Raw genomic sequence first — 21,374 nt, 5'->3', positions numbered from 1 at the left:
ATTTAAAACAAACATTCCTATGAATTTGTGGAAAACCGTCAAACAAATTTAAATGTAAAGCACAAAATGTGCAAATTTGTGCATGCAAAAGGAATATGTTTTAGCCTACAAAGGATATACAAATATATTATACCAGTTTCTGCTAAATGCATTAGATTTTTTATTTATACTATCATATGTGGGTTTTTGGCTAACCCTCCCATTTCTATTATACATGTAAAAAAACACTTGAATGTTTACCTGGTAATGACATCTGTATTTTTGTAAGAAGAAAGAACAAAAATCATGCCCCCCCCCCCCCCCCCCCCCATCTGTTAATTTATTAATAATTAGTACTGCCCTCTCAAATTTACTTTAATAGCTTTCTAAACAAAGCTGTTAGGTACCTTTTCATAAATGCCAATAATTGTAGAGAGAGTGCATTTATGTGTAATAAGAGTTGCCAGAACTTGTGCCTACAAGATATGAGGTGCGGCAGTAAACTAAATTTTCATTTTCATACTGCTAACACTTATTTTACATGAAACTCATTTAATCTTTTGATTTTCTGACCCTTGATTAAGAATGCAGTGCCTCTTGATTGCCTTTACCCCTCCTCTTTTCCATGACCCATCTCCTTATTGTCTGCCATTTGCATTTTCATGTTAATGGGTGTAAAGGGAAAAAACAGACAAATAAAAGCACTTATGAAATGTTATAAAATGATCTAATAAACTGATTTAACAGAAAAACAAATTATGAGATGATTGAGTCTTTACTTATCCGCCCTAAGAGAGTTAAGGCAGCGTTATGTTGACTTTTGTTGACAGGAGGGGGTTGAGGGCACATGTCGACATAAGTCGACACCCAGGGATAGAGAGTGACAAAACTCACTGTTACGTCACAGGCATTCCCTCTCTGCTTGGAGGAATGTTAGACTCATTGACTCGGCATCTAATCCTTACGTGTGCGTTTTTTACGAAATGTAAACAAAGGCAAGATGGCATCGACATCTCATGAGGGAGCAAAACGAGTGAAGAAAAGAAAATACTCAGCAGACGATGTTTTTCACATTATCGCTGAGTCAGACTTTGATTTTTCAGAATCTGATTTTGTTGACAGTGATCATCAGGAGATTGAGCAAGTGAGTGAGGAACTGGCATCAGCTGATGAAACACCAGCCGATGCCGCCCCAGCTGAGCGCATTTGTGCAGGCTGATGCGCCTATGGCAAGGTTTCGTGTGGGAGGCAAACTGGCTACTGGTCTTCACAAGACAGCATGGCTTACTGTTGGACACGACAGATTACCAGCCGCTGGACTACTTCAGGCTGCTCTCTCCTGATGTTGCTTTTCAGCTACTGTCAGATGAGACAAACAGGTTTGCAGAGCAATTTTTTGAATCGCAGGCTGCGCTTGCCACCGCATTCTCGATTTTCAAAGTGGAAACCCACAACAAAAGTTGAGATGAAGGGCTTTGTGGCATTACAAATAGAGATGAGACTAGACTGGTGATATAACTTCAGGGAGCATCCCCTAGTGGCTTTAGACAGGTTATGCCGCGTAATAGGTATGTGCTGCTGCAAAGTTTTATTCACTTCTGTGATAACCAGAAGCAAATCCCAAGGGGTGAGCCAGGCTATAACCCCATGTAGAAAGTTCATGAACTTTGAACAATTTTATCAGCCTGGCCGTGATTTGTCTGTGCATGAATCTATGATAAAATAAAAGGGACGCCATTTTTTTCTGCCAATCTATGGCAAAGAAGCCCACAAAGTATGGCATAAAGGATTGTGTACTGGCAGAAGCAAAAACTGGTTTCTGCCTGACAGTAATTACATATACAGGAACGTATTTCTTCCAAAGAGAGAACTGTCCCTTGACAAGTCAGGTTGTGCTGGAGCTGCTTCAGGGCTATGAACATTTGGGTCATGTTGTGTACATGGACAATTTTTATACATGCTACAGAGCAGGGGAATTGGAGCTTGTGGCACATTTAGGGTGAACAGGAGACACATGCCTTCACAGTGAAGATGAAAAGAGGTGACAATACGGTTTTTATGCAGGTGGAAAACTTGGTGGCAGTGGCATGACTTGTCTCTCGACAGTACACACTAACAATGTATGTGAGAAAGTGAAGCAACAGACAATTGAAAAGGACACACTAGTGCAACACATATTGTAAGCAGTGCAATGTGGCAATACATGCAATTGGCTGTTTTGAGCGATGTCATACTTTGCAGGACTTTGCTGTGTAATATGTATGTGATATGTATGTGAAATCATAGTATGTAAAATCATATAGTATGCAGGCTCATACAACATGCAAGACAGTAACATTTGTCAAAAGTAATATTTTTGCTGATTTGATATGTTAAAACAATTGCTTTGTGTTCTTTTTATAAAAAAAAAAAAAAAGTTTTTTTTAGGAAAGTTAGTTAGTAGCCCTGGAAGAAATGAAACAAAAAAATTAGCCCTAAAAGAGTTAAACATCAATTAAACAGAAATTAGCAGAGGAATAGAATGACTGGTGCAAATAATTTATGGGTTTTACGTCAGCTTGTCTAGCTTGCTTGTTTTGGTTAGCTGTGTTGTAGGCTCGGATCCCAGTTAGTAATTGTCTTCCATATTCTTTAAATTTAATGCTTTTTGTGGACACTTGCACACAGAGAAAACACCTAAACTTGGTCTCACACTTTGAGGTAAACTAGACTGCTCTATAACCTTAGGGCTGGTTTATACTTCTTCTTTTGACGCGTCATCTGAGCAAATCCTCGAAAATTAACGCGACTCGTGCGTGAGTTGCAGTACCAGCAAAAAATCGGGTGGCGAAGTGTGTTCAACTTGGAACGTGATGTCAGAATCTCAGTTTACTATCAACATGTGATAGCAAGCTACTTTTCAGATACTACAGGGCCAATGTTGCGTGCTTCAATTTTAATGAATGGTTCAATGTGGTGAAGCAAAATGCTGACATAAAAAAAACATTTGTGGTGCTTTTATATTCAAGCGTAGCATATTCCCCATCATAATGATGCGATACATTTTAAAGGTCTCACATACCACTGTGCCGTGTTTTTTTTTTTTTTTTTTTTTTTTTTTTTTAACGCTTCACAATGTATGGCAGTATATTTGATCCACAGAGAAAAAAAAATTAGGGATGCCGTGAAAAGGTCTGTTTTGTGATTAAAGTGGACATTTTGGCTTTAATCTTGAAATCTTCACTATAATCTCGTAGTATATTTTGTCATTAAAGAAGACCGTCATCAACGTCATCTTAAAACTGACTCAGTTGTTAATCGCTTTGTGCTTCTTGGGCTTCCTCCTGAACTGACTGCAGTATCAAGCAGCAATTGCTGCACAGAACACATTAAATGTGTGTTATTTCAGCTCTCTGCACATTTAGAATCCTTAGACTTATTCTTGATATTACTTTCATGATGAAATGCATTAAAGTATGCATATTACACTTCACAGATAAGTCGTTAACTTCATTTAAATAATGACTACTGTTAATTACACACGTAGGGGTAGCATGATGGCAGAACCGTAGTGCTGCTGACTCACATTAGGGAGTCATGTCTCTTGTTTTCCCTGCCTGGAGTTTGTTTGTTTTTCCTGGTGGGTTTCCACAGTGTGGTTTGGTTTCTTTCCAAAGACATGCGGGTTTAATGATTTGGTGATGCTAAAATGATGCTAGTGTATGTGTGTGCTTGTGTTCAACTTGTGATGAGCTGATGCCCTGTCCAGGATTGTTTTCTGTCTCATGCCTGATGCATGCTGGAATAAGTGCATCTCTGGATTGATGGATGTAATCATTAAACATCCATCCTTTTCAGAGATATTGTGGGAAGATTTCCTCAGAATTTCATTGATATTTTAGGTAATTCACAACACCGCAAAGCTGAATGTTTTCTCACTGTGATATCATCTCGTAATGCCGCCTGGTGGAATATTCCACATTTATGTAAAGTACGCGCGCAAGTATAAACAGTATACTGCTTGTGCAGCATTAGCGTCCACAGACGCATGGATCGCATCGCGTTAAGTATAAATCCAGCCATACTGGTTGCAGAAAATATCCTGGTACAAAATATATCTCCCCTTCCCCATGCTTACTTGTGTCTCATCACTTCTCTACCTTCTTTCTTTTCCTCTCACACACACTCGTGGTTTAAGTCATTCTTCTTGTTTCATATACTGTGGAACCTCGTGTCACGACCGTAATTCATTCCAAAACTCTGGTCGTAACCCAAAGTAATTTCCCCCATAGGATTGTATGTAAATACAATTAATCCATTTCAGGACCGTACAAACTGTATGTAAATATATTTTTTTTAAAGATTTATAAGCACAAAAATAGTTAATTACACCATAGATTGCACAGCGTAATAGTAAACTAAATGTAAAAACATTGAATAACACTGAGAAAACCTTAAACAGAGAAAAGTAACATTGCAAGAATTCATGCTATAGCCTTATGAACCGCTCACTGTAAGCACTTTTTTTTTTTAATGAGTTTTAAGCACAGGGAAAAACATGAAAAAAAATCCGTAATTTAATAAACAAACAAGAAAAGTAACATTGCAGCAATGCACGCTACAAACCAATCGCTGTAAACAGAAGTGAAGTGGAGGTTAAAATCCAATAGAAAAAAAGTCTTCATTAATACAACGAGGTTAAAACAATGCTCGAATCAGTCTCTTTAAAAAACAAGCCTGGTGCATTCTTTAACTGCCTTCTTGGCCTTCTTGTTTGATAGGCTGCAGAGTTTACCTGACCCTGTGTCCTGTTATTTGTTTCTGAGATATGCCTGATAATTAAGATTGTCATTACATTTGTTCTTGAAGGTCCAGTCAGTGATGTGTTGACAGGTTCGGCAGAATATCTGACCATCTGATTCATAGTATACACAGTGGTACTGTTGTTATGGATCTGCCTTTGTCCAGAAATGGTTTCATAAGCATTATGACCTTAGTCTCGGAAAGTCTTTCTCCTGTGGGCGACTGGGATTTTTTCCTGAATCGGATCAAACACAGTTGTGTAGAGTGCGGCAGGAGCTTCCACCTGCAATTAAAGTAATTTGTGTACTGAAGTAGCATTGCATGTGTACTTTGTCAGCATGCCCATGTCAATCAAACACAAGAAGCTCTGCAGTCTAGTTGTGACTTCATGCTATAGGAAGATAAGTAAATAAATCAAGGTAAACAACATTCGATGTGGGCTTTTATGTAAGTAACATATGCATGTTTTTTCATATACAGACCATCACAAAACATAATCGCAAACAGAACTTTGCACAATACCTTGGCGAGCTCTGTAAGCCCTGCTGTTTCCATGAAGGGACACGTGTGGGGCAGACTGACTGTCAGGATGACGCCCGACCTCTTGCTGAATCCAAACGGTGCCATTTTTCGTCCTTGCGCCTGGTGCAGTTCTGTTCCACATCTGAGTTCACCTCTCTTATAGCATGTCTTTATCTGAAAACAGCAGTGTCAGATTGGGGGGTAGTGTGAGTGTGACTGAGAGAATAAAACTGAATTAAAAAAAAAAAAAAATGCTAACCTTTACAAGTGCCATACATTTACATCGGCTGTTATAGACTCAAATCAAATGTATGTTTTTCTTCTATAATGGTAAGAATAAGAGCTGCTCACTACTCAAAATGGATCTGTCCTAGGATCGAACTGGCGACCTTTTGATTACCAGTCAGCAGTTCTTACTGCTGTGCCCCCAATGTGGTTGTATTAAAGGCGTGTCAATGTCGCACACTAACGCAAGTTATTTTTCTGCAGTTATATTCTTGAATAAAAGCACATTTGTTTTGTTATACTTGTACCTTTTGTGAACGTATTTGATATTTGGATTTCATGTCTACATTTTATCAATTATTACTAAAACATGAAAAATGTTTGTTTTAATGATGTGTTTACATAGATTGTTGTAGACACGGAACACACGTGAAATGCATGTATTCCAAATAATGATATATTATTTACCCTATTCAACTCACACGCAGGGAAACAGACTTGAGCTGAGAGAACTTTCTGCGTTGGTAGAGGGATGGGATAGCAGATTGCTTGTGTTGGACACATTTACAACACAAACGATGCTGACGGAGAGATGTAAATGGATTTAAGGTGGGTTGGGGTTACGAGATTTTTTAGTAGGCTTTGGTAATTCTAGTGTTAACCAAACTGAGAGCTTCCTATCACAGATCCTCCAGAGTCCTCTCACATTCTTTTCCAGCCCAGCAGTGTGGAAATGAATGTTCAATTAAAGTAGCATGGATTTTGGGGCAGCACAAAAATAAATCTTCTGATAGGACTATTGTAAAGGAGTATACGTTTTAGTTTTATTCAGATGGTTCTGTTTTCTTTTAATTTAAAATGTGGAATGTTATAGGCATGCTTAAAGATGCCTATTTGTATTCCATACAAATACAAGGCCAATAAACTTCAAAGGGTCCTCATGTTTAAAGTGCTTACTGAAATCTGAAAATAAGTACAGTAATCCCTCGCTATATCGCGCTTCGCCTTTCGCGGCTTCACTCCATCGCGGATTTTATATGTAAGCATATTTAAATATATATCGCGGATTTTTCGCTGCTTCGCGGGTTTCTGCGGACAATGGGTCTTTTAATTTCTAGTACATGCTTCCTCAGTTGGTTTGCCCAGTTGATTTCATACAAGGGACGCTATTGGCAGATGGCTGAGAAGCTACCCAGCTTACTTTTCTCTTTCTCTTGCGCTGACTTTCTCTGATCCTGACGTAGGGGGATTGAGCAGGGGGGCTGTTCGCACACCTAGACGATACGGACGCTCGTCTAAAATGCTGAAAGATTATCTTCACGTTGCTATCTTTTGTGCAGCTGCTTCCTGAAACGACATGCTGCTTAAAAGCTTGAAGGGCACGTATTGATTTTTGCTTGCTTGTTTTTCTCTGTCTCTCTCTCTCTTTCTGTGCTCTTGACGGAGGGGGTGTGAGCTGCCGCCTTCAACAGCTTTGTGCCGCGGTGCTTCGCATACTTAAAAGCCAAACAGCCCTATTGATTTTCCTCTGCCTTTATGACAGTCTCTGCTCCTGACTCCTTTGAAGAGGAAGATATGTTTGCATTCTTTTAATTGTGAGACGGAACTGTCATCTCTGTCCTGTCATGGAGCACAGTTTAAACTTTTGAAAAAGAGACAAATGTTTGTTTGCAGTGTTTGAATAACGTTCCTGTCTCTCTACAACCTCCTGTGTTTCTGCGCAAATCTGTGACCCAAGCATGACAATATAAAAATAACCATATAAACATATGGTTTCTACTTCGCGGATTTTCTTATTTCGCGGGTGGCTCTGGAACGCAACCCCCACGATGGAGGAGGGATTACTGTATAGGTTAAATTTCTGTGGTAATTATACCTTGCTTATTTTTTTTATAAACATTCAGTGACTACATATAGGGATCTGAATCATAGCACAAACGTGAGAGGTTCAGACCTTTGACAGGAGAAAATTTTGTTGGTCAGACCTAGTTACATTTTAATTCAGTACCCCTGCTGAAGTACCTCTGTATTTAATTCCCTTGTCTGCCAGGTGGCTTGCAGTGCTGACTGTCTTAATTTAATGACAAAATTCTAAGAAATAGAAGTGTAATGATTATCCCTACCCTATTCAAGTTTGCAGTATCTTCGTTAATTTGTGCAAAGAATGCAACATTGCCATCCCAGTAATGCACGGTGTCAGTTTTTAAGCGAGATAGCAGCTATGGAGATCTTTTTTTTTTTTTTAAGCGTACCAGGAGAAAAGGTATAGGTAGAGCGGTATTTTCCAACCTGTTTTCAGTGGTGGGCAAACTTTTTGTAACCCAAAAATCCCCAAGGTGCACCATTATTCTACCAACCAAAAAAGTATTAAATCTCATAACGTGCTAAACTGTCCAAAGGGGCAGGACAGGGCGCAGCAAAAAAAAACAGCTAGAATGTTGACGTTTGGAGACAAAGCATTTAGTGAGTACTTTGGATGCATTTCCATCTGTGTTGTCCCTTTTCCCACTCGTACAGGTGGTCCTCTCTCTTCCTCAATTCACTGATGTGGGGTCAGAGGCAACTTGTATGCACCTATTGGTCCTCAGCTCTGTGAGAGTCGCTGGTGAACACGCACCCAGGCAGATATTACTCCTGACATGTCTCCTGGCTGCTAAAGTGTTCTGTAAGTGCTGTTTCTGCAAAACGGCGATCATGGAGCTGCTTTTATGTCGGATTCTTCAGGTAGTCCCATCCTCCTTGGACATGGCTCAACAACTTGAGGAGTGGTGCCTGTCTCAGGTCAGGACCCAGGGGCACTACAGCAATTCTACATTCGTTTTGTGATTCAGTGTGTATTTACTTAATGATTTATGTATTCCTTTTATAACTGCACATTTTAATGTTATATGTGATTAATTGGGATTAATTACATACATTTATGCAATTTAATTAATTTTTTTTTTTTTTTATCTTTTCCCATCTCTAATATTTATAAAATGCAAAGTCATTAACAACTACTGTTTTCTGTTGTTGACTACTAGCACTCTTAGATGTGTTTTTCTTCGGTTATATTCTTAAATAAAAGTGCACCTTGTTTTGTTAAACATTTTGTGAAAGTGTTTATTTGATATTTGGACTTCAGTCTTCACACATTATACACTTCACCTCAGCATTTTGTCAATTATTACTATAACATGGAAAAAGTTTCTGTTTTAGTTATGTGTTCAGCATTTCTTGCCTCGCATTTCCTGTCATCCTACATTTACGCAAATCTTTGTAGAACCCAAAGCACATGTGAAATGTATATATTCCAAATAACAATATAATATTTACTCTATACAAATCCAGACACCTGACTGCCAGATAAAGTCAAGTCTGACGCTTAAGTCTCTTTATCTGCCTTTTGTGGAAGATGAGTAGGTAGGCTGCCTGCTGCCAGTGCTGATTGACCACATTTGTAAAACAAAGACGCTGATGAAGAGGTGTGAAGGGAATTTAAGTGGACCTGGCATAAGGACTTTTTTCGTAGGCTTCAGAGATTCTAGTGTTAAGCACTACGTTTAGAAAAATATGTACACCAAAAAAAGTTGCTAGATTACTTACGCTTTACCACATTTGCCAATTTTCCATCTCTAATTTCCTGTTTTTGTAGCTCAAGCAGTACGTATATTACAGCCTACTGTGTTAAAAAAAGTTGCTTCAAACTAACTTTTGAGTTTAATATTTCAGTATATTTATTTATTTTGATATTGCATTTATGTTAAAATACCTTGTGGCTATAGGATATATAAAACGTACTTTTTAAATTAGCGGGTGGTAAAGACTGCTGAGAAGATCACCAGGACCCCACTTCCGTCTCTGCAGAGCATTTACAACTGCAGAGTCCGCGGGAGGACTGCCTCGATCCTCAGGGACTCCACCCACCCCCAACACGAACTGTTCTATACCTCCTGCCTGAGGGTAGAATTGTGAAGTATGAAATACAAGACTTCCAGGCTAAAGAACTCTTTGTTTCCCATGGCCATTAGACTCCTAAATAGTGCTGAGCGGTATACTGGTTCATACCGAAAAACGTTTTTTATTTTTGTTATGATATGGATTTTTCTTATACCACAACACCGGTTTAAAATGCCTAAACAACATTTGGAATGTGGCGCTACGGGAAACTATTTAAGGGGGATGTTTTTCACTGCTATACAGGTGTTGGGCGGGGGCTCTTTTTCACTGCTACACCACTAAACAGGCATGCAACAAAGTACATGCGGTAGTGGAGGCATTGCACGGTGAAAATGGACAGAGAACATTCTGAAACTGAAGCTATAGCAGATGGTAAAGTGAAAATGATGACACAGAAGAACTTTTGCTGGATAAAGGAGTCACATCTGTTGTCTGGAGATACTTTGGATTTAAAAGTTCGGATGTGGGACCATTATGTTCAAAATGTGTGAATACTGTTTCTAATCTCGCCGTTTGTCGAGATTAAAGTCAACATGTTGACTTTATTCTTGTAATTTGTTTATTAAAGTAGAGCATCGTAAACTAAACTTCATCTTAAAATAATATTTTAATTTTACTAGGTTTTCTCAAACCCCGTCATAAGTTATGTAGCACATTAAATGCTTTGTGTTAAGTGTTCCCCAGAGCCTTATTAATCGCTACGTGCTTCTTAACAGACTTCCTCTTGCACTAAGAGGAGGTGCAGGCAGTACACAGAATACATTCATTTCATTGATATTCCTGCTCCATGAACATTTAGAATGCTAAGATACATACTTGATATAATTTTCATGATGAAATGCATTAAAGCAGGTATTAATCATGCGGGGGCATAGGTGGCGTGGAGATAGCACTGCTGCCTCGCAGCAATGGGGTCCCGGTTGTTCCCTGCATGTTTTTCTGGTGGGTTTACTCGGCCTGCTTCAGTTTCCTTTCAAAGTCATGTAGGATGTGGGGTTTTGTTTGCTATATTAACCCTGCTAGTGTATGTATTGCTCGTATTTCACCCTGCGATGTGCTGGCGCCACGTTCAGGATTTGCTCCTGCCTCACACACAATGCTTGCTGGGATGGGCGCAACCCTGAATGGATGTGCATAATTAAACATGTATAACGAAGATTTTTTTTAAGTTCTGAACACTCCGTGGTCTAAGTTTATAACTATGTTTAATTTACAAAGACGTTTATTGTGTGGTGATTGGTTATGTGGAGAAAGAAAAAGGAAAGATAGGAACTGCGGGTTTGGTACATCAGACAGACAGCACGCATGCAATAAAGAAAGTCCCCCTCAGAAGAACGTGCATTGAATTCTTTGTTTGTGTCTCTGACCACCAGATCACGAACCTAACATTTACACAATATTTAAGTTAAACCTGTGCATTACCCATTCATACATCCAGTTTTTTGGAGGCCTCGTCACACGTGCCATAAAGTTCTCTACACAGAACGTACACCTGAGGACCCCCTTACTGCGAGGGAACAGCACTACCGTGCATGTTTAATACCTGCTTTAATGCATTTCATCATGAAAATTATATCTTAGCATTCTACATTTTCAGAGGGCAGGAATATCATGAAGTGAATGTATTCTGTGCGGCGATCGCTGCCGGCGCCTTCTTTTAGTGCAGAGAAAGTCAGTTTAAGAAGTGCGATTAACAACTGGGTCGGGGAACACAACACAAAGCATTTAATGTGCTACATTAACTTATGACAGGATTTGAGAAAATCTAGTAAATTAAACATTGATTTTAGGGTGAAGTTTAGTTTACGGCATTCTACTTTAATGACAAAATAAACTGAGAATAAAGTAGAAATGTCGACTTTAATCTCGACATAGTTGTTTTTTTTTTTTTTCTTTTCTTCTTCTTCTTCTTCTTCACTGTGGCCCTAATATGCTTCCGTAGGGCTATACCACAATAGCATTATAAATGCAAGTTGCAGTTTTATTATTTACTAGCAAAATACCCCGCGCTTCGCAGCGGAGAAGTAGTGTGTTAAAGAGGTTATGTAAACATATATATACATATATAACATACATATACACATCCACATATATATATACACTAGCAAAATACCCGCACTTCGCAGCGGCGAAATACTGGCTGAATAAATTCGACATTGATGTGAGCATTGAAGAAGCGGGACAGCACAGGACTATAAGGGACCACCCATCTGTTGTCGATATCTACTCCTTTGATGTTAATTGTATGATCTCCATCAGCAGGTGCGCGCCGGCGGTACTGAGGGTAACCATCTTCTCCGGTCTGAGTTTCTGAGATGAACGGACGCGGGGTACTTCTTAGTGCATATTCTGTTGATCATGCAGGGTGAGTTGATATTATGAGGTCCACATGGGCTGTGAATCATGGTGGGTGTTACTATTTTGTGTAGGGCAGGGTCAGTCTGTGGATCAGGAATTTCCGCACGGATGACTTGATCGATGAGAGCTGGTTTAATCCTATCTTTTAGCCACAATAGAATGTGTGCATGGGGAATACCTCGCTTTTGCCACTCTATGGTGTACATGTAGCAATTTGTACAGCCGAAAATGTTATTAGTATAGATGTATATAGCTTAGCTTGAACAAGGTCCATATTAATACAGTTTTGCCTTAATGATGGTTCAGTTGGTAAAGATGTCATCACCAAGTTGCACTTGTTTTATTTTAATTTGGTGAATACTGTGTAATGCACCTGGGCTTTGAAGTCTTGGAAGTAATAGTATTATTACTGGAAGTTGCACTATTATTTATTGTATTGTTATTATTTATTAGTTTAGATATTATGTAGTTTAATGATGGTAAAGTTGTTTTAAAAAGTCACTTTAATGTGTCAGTGGACAGAGATTGTTAACATTAACAAAGTGTAGTTGGTTTACAAAAAATATTTACTATTTATTCCTTTTCTAAGACATGTTCAGTGCAATACAACTTTTGACAAGCACCTCTGGATATTTTACTAAGTCTGAATGCCTCTTTGGGTGGTTGGAAAATATGTTGTCAAAATTTTAGTTTTAAGTTGTTTGCAAACTTTGTTCAATAAAAAGGTTCTATATTTTGACTGCATCTGTCATGCAATGTGTTTCCTTCTCTTCATTAGTGCCACCCCCTTGAAAAACTATCACTTTATGGAGCCATGCAAACCTGTATTAATACTTGTGTGCACATTAAAATGTTTTTTTTGTACAATGTACAATTCTCATGACAGTGGAATAGGTTATTGTTAGCCAGTAATTGCAGTGGAAAATGTGGTTAACATCCACTCATGCATGGGAAAAAAATACCGTTCGTTTCCGTGAAAAATACTGTGATATAGAACTTTGGTCATACCGCCCAGCACTTCTCCTAAATAACTGACTGGAGTTTATAACCTTGGTTCACCTCATTCTATCTACCTCACACAACTGTAACTGTATTTGACTTGTCCATCACACACCTACCTGCACATTACACTTCTATTTTTATACTTTATGCTGCCTCTGTTACTTATTATCTATCTGCTACTTATTATTTATGTTTATCTTTATACGTTGGTTTTGTCATTTGGTGTGGACAACAAAGAAAGAATTTCATTTTACAGGGAAACGTGTTTCCTTACTGTGCACATGACAATAAACTTTGAACTTGAACTTAAATAGAACTGATATGGCATGTTTATTGAAGTAAAAAGTACACATCGGTGAGAATGGTTAACAGTTCAATAAATTAATGTAAATTACACCTATTTGTTTCGTTTAGTATGTAACAAAATATTTGTTATATTTAAGTAGAATGTACAGTCTGCCTTATATGTTCATTGTCGTATGTTCTAGTGTAGTTAAATAAACAAACAACTCTCCACATTCCAGTGCCATAATCAGTAAGCATTATTTGTTTGTTCTAGCCATATGTCAACTTTACCTTGAAATATTTGATTTTTTTTTCTTTTTCAAAATTGATTTTGTTTCCTTATGTGTCACAGGAAAATGTCAAATTATCACTTTTTTTTTTTTAATGCTTCATTAGCTGTAGCCAGATTACACTATTTAGTAATATAACTACTTTAAGAAAATGTGTCCTTATGTTCTAGGATATAGGTTAGTCAGGTTAAATTAAGAACCATATATAAATATGGCATATATTATATATATATATATATATATATATATATATATATATATATAAAAAATAAATATATTTGCAGCTGGATTTCCATAAAGGGAGAAAAATGAATCACATATCATAAAGTAGTTTTTATTCCTGAGCTTTCAACCCCTGCCAGGGGTCTTCATTAGAGGATAATGCATAGACTTACAAGAATCAAAGGCAATATATAGTAAAAAATTACGTGGGGGGGTGGTGGGGGGTCTTTTAAGTCAGTGTGATCGGGGGGGGGGGGGGGGTATTGAGTGTACAGTTTATTTGTTATGAACATGTTCTTCTTAAGTTTGCATATGCTGGATTTATGTCCAAGTGTCTGTTGATGGCGTTCTCATTTGATGGCCATTTTTAGCTATATATTTCCTTTGATTCTTGTAAGTCTAAGCATTATCCTCTGATAAAGAACCCTGGCAGGGGTTGAAAGCTCTGGAATAAAACTACTTTATGATACGTGATTCATTTTTCTCCCTTTGTGGATCTCCAGCTGCAAATATGCAAACCGTATCACAGACCTTCTCTTCCATATATATATTGTTGCAATTACAAATGTTTTGGTATACACGTTTATTTCCTTTATGTGCATGGGAACAACACAAAAAACAGAGAAAAAGCCAAATCTGACATCATTTCACACAAAACTCAAAAAACCGCGCTGGACAAAATTTATTGGCACCCTCTACTTAATATTTGGTTGCACGCCCTTTGAAAAAAAAATAACTGAAATCAAGTGCTTCCTATAACCATCAACAAGCTTGTTACACCTCTCAATTGGAATTTCCGACCACGCTTCTTTTGCAAACTGCTCAAGGTTTCTCAGATTTGAAGGGCGCCTTCTCCCAACAATAATTTTGAGATCTCTCCATAAGTGTTCAATCGGATTTAGATCCGGACTCATTGCTGGCCACTTCAGAACTCTCCAGCGCTTTGTCTTCAACCATCTGAGTGCTTTTAGAGGTATGTTTGGGGTCATTATCCTGCTGGAACACCTATGACCACTGACGCAGACCCAACTTTCTGACACTGGGCCCTACATTGCGCCCCAATATCTTTTGGTAGTCTTCAGATTTCATGAAGCCTTGCACACAGTCAAGGCATCCAGTGCCAGATGCAGAAAAACATCCCCAAAACATCTTAGAACCTCCACCATGTTTGACTGTAGGTACTGTGTTCTTTTCTTCATAGGCCTCATTCCATTTTCTGTAAACAGTAGAATGATGAGGCTTACCAAAAAGGTCTACATTGGTCTCATCCGTCCACAAGACGTTTGCCCAGAAGGATTTTGGCTTCCTCAAGTACATTTTGGCAAACTCCAGTCTGGCTTTTTTATGTTTCTGTGTCAGCAGTGGGGTCCTCCTGGCTCTCCTGCCATAGCGTTTCATTTCGTTCAGATGTCGATGGATAGTTCGAGCTGACACTGTTGCACCCTGAGTCTGCAGAACAGCTTGAATATGTTTTGAAGTTGATTGGGGTTGTTTATCCTTCGTTGCAGTCTTTTATCAATTTTTTCTCTTCCGTCCAGGGAGATAAGCTACAGTGCCATGTGTTGTGAACTTCTTGATTATGTTGCCCACAGCGGACAAAGGAACATGAAGATCTCTGGAGATGGACTTGTAGCCTTGAGATAGTTGATATTTTTCCACAATTTTTATTCTCAAGTCCTCAGACAATTCTCTGCTCTTCTTTCTGTTCTCCATGCTTAGTGTGGCACACTCAGACACACAACAGAAAGGCTGAGTCAACTTTTCTCCATTTTAACTGGCTTCAGGTGTGATTGCTATATTGCCATCACCTGTTTCTTGCCACAGGTGAGTTCAAATGAGCATCTTATGCTTGAAATAAAACGATTTACCCACAATTTTGAAAGGGTGCCAATAAATTTGTCCGGCTCATATTTGGAGTTCTGTGTGACATCATGTCAGATTTGGCTTTTTTTCTGTTTTTTTTGTGTTGTTCCAATGCACATAAAGGAAATAAACATGTATATACGAAAACATAGATAGATATAGATATATATAGATAGACAGGCAGACATGTTTTACTCACCACCACACGTTTATTTACACTACTAATATTTACAGTTCAGTGCTACACAAACCCCAAAGTCCAGGCCAACCACACTATGCCTTCTTCGGACCCGCCTGCTACTCTCTCTCTCTCTTCACTGACCTCGTCCATCTTCCACCCCGACTCCAGCCTCTCTGTGAAGGGAGGCGGCCCCCTTTTATAAGCACCCCGGATATGCACCAGGTGTGTTCCGTCAATCTCCCGCTGACACGCCCCAGTGTGGCGGAAGTGCCGGCTGTGTACCCGGAAGCACTCCCCGGAAGTGCTGGGGTCCAGGGTTCTCCAGGCATGGTGGCGCCCCCTGGCGGTGACCACGGGCCCCTACAGGGTTGAGCTTCCCAGCTCTGTACCCGTGGCCCCCAAAGGAACCAGGGCGGTCGCCCCCTCGTGGTCCTCCTGTCTTCCTCTTCCTGGGTGTCCCAGCTGGGTGCCACCCCAAGCCACATGCTAATAATATATATATATATATATATATATATATATATGGTTTGAAATAGTTTACTGTCAAATAAATGCAAAGAGTACACGACACGTGTTTCTGACAGTAAACTATTTCAAACCATTCTATGATCTGCTCTTCACAAACTGAGGGCACCGTGGCGGATGTTAGCAGATTGCTGGCCAACCACAAAGCGTTACCTGGTAGGTAACCACCCACACTAACAGATTGTGACACAGACTTCAAATGCCGTGAATATATATATATATATATATATATATATATATATATATATATATATATATATACCAAATTTAGTTTTCTAATTTCTGTATTGTTTCCAAAACACAGAACTTGGGAAATAACACATCACTTAATTAGCCCAGGATTCCAATTCAAAACAGAAGCTGGTTGGAACAAAAACCTGCAGCCACAGTGGGTCCCCAGGAAGGAGGTTTGGAAACACTGGATTAGACAAACTTACATTCCTACTTAGTAAACTGTTTTACATCTGTCTTCATAACCTAGGTGCCAGTTGGCAGTTTTTTTACCTACAGTGTGATTTCTCAGAAAAAGCAGAAAGTTAGCTGTTAGATCCAATTTGGTGATCTTGGTGGCTACTGATTCCATGTATGAATATTACTTTTCTACATCTTATGTTGGTCTTTTTACAGCATTATCACTGACATGTTACACTTAATGAGTTTGTGGAAAACTGTACTTGTTTTAGCCCTTCACAATAGCATCTCTAATTCTCTAAACATAATTTTATGTTTATTGTTTGATATGTTGAAGGCAAAATTGCCTAGAGGTTTGTTGCTCTGGATATCCAAAATTGAAAATGTTTTTTCAGGCTTGCCTGTGAGGGTACACGTTATTAGAACAAAGCTCAACAGGGATATATTTAATGCTATGTGGTGCGTGAGCTTGCTGCTGCTATTCAAGCGGTTGTACTGACTATGCTTGCATGCATAGTTTAAGTAAATCTGGAGGATTCTACCAAGTGGCAGTTGAGAAATCATCAAGGTGAGAAAACAGTGTTTCGTTGTGTTGTGAGTTGTGCATTCTGATGCTGTTGTGAAGATGCAAAAAATAAATAAAAACGGTGGCAAGGTATGCGAGACCTTTGTTTATATTGCATCATTTAAAAGGGGAATATGCAGCACTTGTATTGCCTATGCGAGAAATTGATGAAAAAAAGTACCATGTCAACATTAAAGTTTGTTGATTTGCTTCACTGCATCGAACCATTCATCAAACATCAAAGCATATTGATCCTGTTGGAGCTGCAAGCCTACCGTCACATGTTGATAGTAAACAACGATCCTGATTTCACTTGCCAAAACTTGAACACACTGCCACCAATATTTTTGGTGGTACTGCAACTCGTGCATGCATTGCGTTAATTTCTGACAACGTGCTCAGAGGATGCGTCAAAAGAATGCTGGGAAAGCTTGGCACCTATGATTCATGTGCATAAGTGTCCCAAGTGTAAAGTATAAAACTGGCTCTAATAGGATTTGGAGGGGACAGGGTTTCTTTTGTAGGTTTGATTTGTAGCTTGCTTAAATTGCTTTGATTTTCCTGTTGCTTTCTTCCCCAGAACAATAAACATGCAAATAACTGGAAAACAGAAATGTCATTGAGTTCTGTAAGCAAAGCTTTATCTTCTTTATAGTCTTTTCTCTAAAGCTTTACATGGGGGTGTAAATATTATTCTTTCATTTAGTCAACATTTGCCTTGTGAACATGCTCTATTCTTTTTGAGTATCTGTGTGGCTATAGTGACATTGGAGCGACAGATTGCTCAAGGTTTTTCTTCAGTACCAGTTTCCTACTACATTCACTTTTTCTGAAGACGGAATAACTGCTACTTTAATTTTTTCTGAAGTGTGAAATAAAAACTTCTGTAGAAGAGGGACATTCAGGCCCTGACTCAAGTAATGTTTCTTGAAGTTCTCTGGTGCATTCAGAATCTTCCTTAATGGAACATTCAAACCTGTATCTATTACCCACAAGGCCCATAGCCCTACATTTTTTGACATTTTAGAAATGCTTGACTACACTGAGGGAAACATTAGGGTGCTTTATGTGAAATGACTTAATTCCTCATGCATGCTCAAAGTATTCTTTGCCAGTCTCTGTGATTAGCAGGTAGACCTCTTTAATAAGCTAAAGGAGGTATTTTCAAGAAAATACATAGTTGCATGTACTGTGCCCTATGGAAAGCTGGAAAGACACACCATAGAGATTGGCTTATTTAAAAGGATTTTAGAATGATATCACTCTATGTACTGAGTGTCAAAGTGTCAACTCGAAAAGAGTTTTTACTTCAGGTTCAAGCACAATTTAAAACCCATTGTGGCAGAGAGATTCTGCTAGTTTTTCTTATCAGGCGGGGACTCAACATATTACAGTTTTGGTTTTTCTCAGTGTTTTTATGAGTAATGGAATGATAGGTGTGGACACAGGGATAAGGAGTAGATCAGCGGATTTGTTTTCTATTGAATAAACTTATGTATTTAAATACATTCTTGTATGTCATGATTCCAGAGAGCTGTGATGTGCTGGTGTTTGGTCAGACTGGCAAGTAATAATTTCACCGTGGTCTGTACACATCACAAGGGCAGCCATTGTAGGACACATTAAAGCTTGCTTGAAATTGTATGCAGTCATGTAAAAAATAAAAAACTAAGCACACTGCTACATTTTTTACTGCCTCCAATACCCAAAAGTAGTAGGGTGCACCAAATCCAGTGCAAATGATTAAAATGTCAATCGAAAGGATGATGGACGAACCCGTCTTATTTAAATCTCAGACATCTAGTTTGCTTTGCTCTTTGTTTATTGAAGGGTGTTTTATCACTATGGTTAGAACAAAAGAGCTCTATAAACATACATGTAACACCCAGAACTGTTAACCTAAATGTAAATATTTTAAAATATGTTTTTACTTTTTAAAATTTCAAATCTTGTTTTTTTTTAGGTAATTTGACAGCCCTTAGTCTGGATTGATATTTTCTTTGAATGTTTCTCCTCTTATGCCATTCCTTTGTGCTGGAAACGTGATAGATTAGGTGTGGCAGTTCATACTTGATCACTTGCTGTATATTCCACTTCAGTTTATTACAGCATATCACAATTATATTGATTGTTCACCCAATGGTTGAAAGAAACCAAAGTATGATTGTGACAGTCCAATTGAAATTATAGTTAATATTGTATTCTCTCTAGCAGTAGTGTTTCCAAAGTTAAGAGCCTTTTGCTTGCTAGTTTAAATCCTTCATTTTCAGTGGGTCAATTGAGCTGGGCTACTGAAGTTCATAGTAGGGCTGTCACATTTATATTAGAATTTTGATAAATAACTACATGTGTAGTATAGACTGAATATTCATGGTAAACTTATGAATCCCTTAGACCAGTGCTTCCCAACCTCTCCCAAACCACGGCACCTTTAGTGAAATCTTTTCAGCTAATGACACCCCTTCACTCTGATATGTAACTACTCAAATTAACAATTTAATCTTAACTCATCAATTGAGTAGAATGAGATTCCTATTTTTATAAGGCGTACCAACTACACATTTTTGCATTTACAAAGGTAACAAAAATAAATTGCCAGTAAACCAGTCTCAAATGCAAAACTTGAACACAACACAAACATGAAAAGTGCAATAAGTCACAAGGCACAAAGCAGACTATAACGTCATAATTAATGCGAAGGCTGGCTTTGAAGAGAATTGAAAGTTTGTCAATACGAGCTCGAACTGCAGTTGACAAACACACTCATAAGTCATTTTCAACTGACAATAAACATCCTCTGTGTTTTGTCTTCAGTAGTGTCAATGCCGAGAATGCCTTTTCACACAGTTAAGTGGTGCAGAGTGGAATAAGTATGCCGACAGCCTTAGCACCTAACACAGGACATTCCTTTTCAACCATAATCCAAAACTCTATTAAATTCATGTCCTTAAACTTCAGCTGTAATGTTCGGTTGCATCGCGGGTGCTGAATACCTTTTTTGTCAACAAATGTAAACCCATAATTCAAGTAACTGCCCTGGTAGTATCGTGTTTTCGTTTTTGCAACTTTACTGCTCCCCGCATTATCATTTTCATTGAGGTCGTTGATGCTGCTGCTGTTTTTACATTTACGACTTTCACTACAGTCGGCCATTTTCGGCGCAAAAAAAAAAAAAAAAAAAACCAGACAACAGGAAGCTACGTCACTTACCCTGTGGCAAGTAAGTAAATTAGAGCTAATATTTATTAATTCGTCAGACTGCAGTTGAAATAGGATGCATGCTGGACTGTATTAAAGCACACAGGTAGCATGACTTTAGTCTTGAGGTGTAACTGGTATTATTATTATCAGTTCAAATCAAATTTTTTTATGTTCTGACACCTGGCAACGGCACCCTTAGTCCGTGCTCACGGCATACCAGGGTGCCGCGGCACACGGGTTGGGAAGCACTGCCTTAGACAGTGTCATACAGTATTATTCTGTGACATTTTTCTACTCGCTCAACCAATAGACAGTGATTCTAAGTTAGACAGAACAAACTTCAGATACGTGCATGTACCATGTTGTAGACTGGGGCCCATATGATGGAGAGACCCAAAAATTTGGAAATTGGTCAATAGCATGGGAGTAGGTCACAGTTATTCAGTTATTAAATATGCCATGAGGTATCATATGCCTTCATTTTGGTTTTTTAGTCTGCCATATGGCATTATGCCGAGTTGATTGAGGGCATATTTCTTGCGTTTATTCTAGAATCGGGCATCTTTCACTACTTCCAAATTAAAAACTTTGTTAAATAAAACCTGCTCAATTTTCCTCACCTCCCACCTACCTGTATTCCGGAAAAATTATTGACCTGTCTTGAGGACTCGGACAGTATTTCTGTAACATATAAAAACATTTTAAAGTCCCTTCCTTTAAAAGATACCAGAGTACAGTGGGAAAGGGATTTCTCACTCAACATTTCAGAAAAAGAGTTGAAGGTAGCAATGCACAAAATTCACTCTCCCCCATATGCACAAATCATACAATTCTTCAACTTAAAATTATATATCAAGTGCTTCTGTCTCATTTAAAATTGTCCAACCTGTGAATGTTGCAATCAGGTTCCAGCCTCATTGGCCCATATGTTTTGGGCATACAGTAATCCCTCACTTATTGCGGGAGATAGGTTCCAAGGCCGGACCGCGATAACTGAATTTCCGCGAAGTAGAGGACACCATAT

The 21,374-nt window shown here is 38.6% G+C and overlaps 1 protein-coding gene across 1 annotated transcript in view; it reads left to right on the top strand.

The window, feature by feature from the left end:
* Positions 1-21,374, top strand: part of zfand3 (zinc finger, AN1-type domain 3) — a 294,042-nt gene that overhangs the window by 16,426 nt on the left and 256,242 nt on the right. The window lies entirely within an intron of this gene.

This window comes from Erpetoichthys calabaricus, chromosome 3 (assembly GCF_900747795.2).
Source record: "Erpetoichthys calabaricus chromosome 3, fErpCal1.3, whole genome shotgun sequence".
Taxonomy (NCBI): domain Eukaryota; kingdom Metazoa; phylum Chordata; class Cladistia; order Polypteriformes; family Polypteridae; genus Erpetoichthys; species Erpetoichthys calabaricus.
This window is presented reverse-complemented; position numbering and strand designations above follow the sequence as displayed.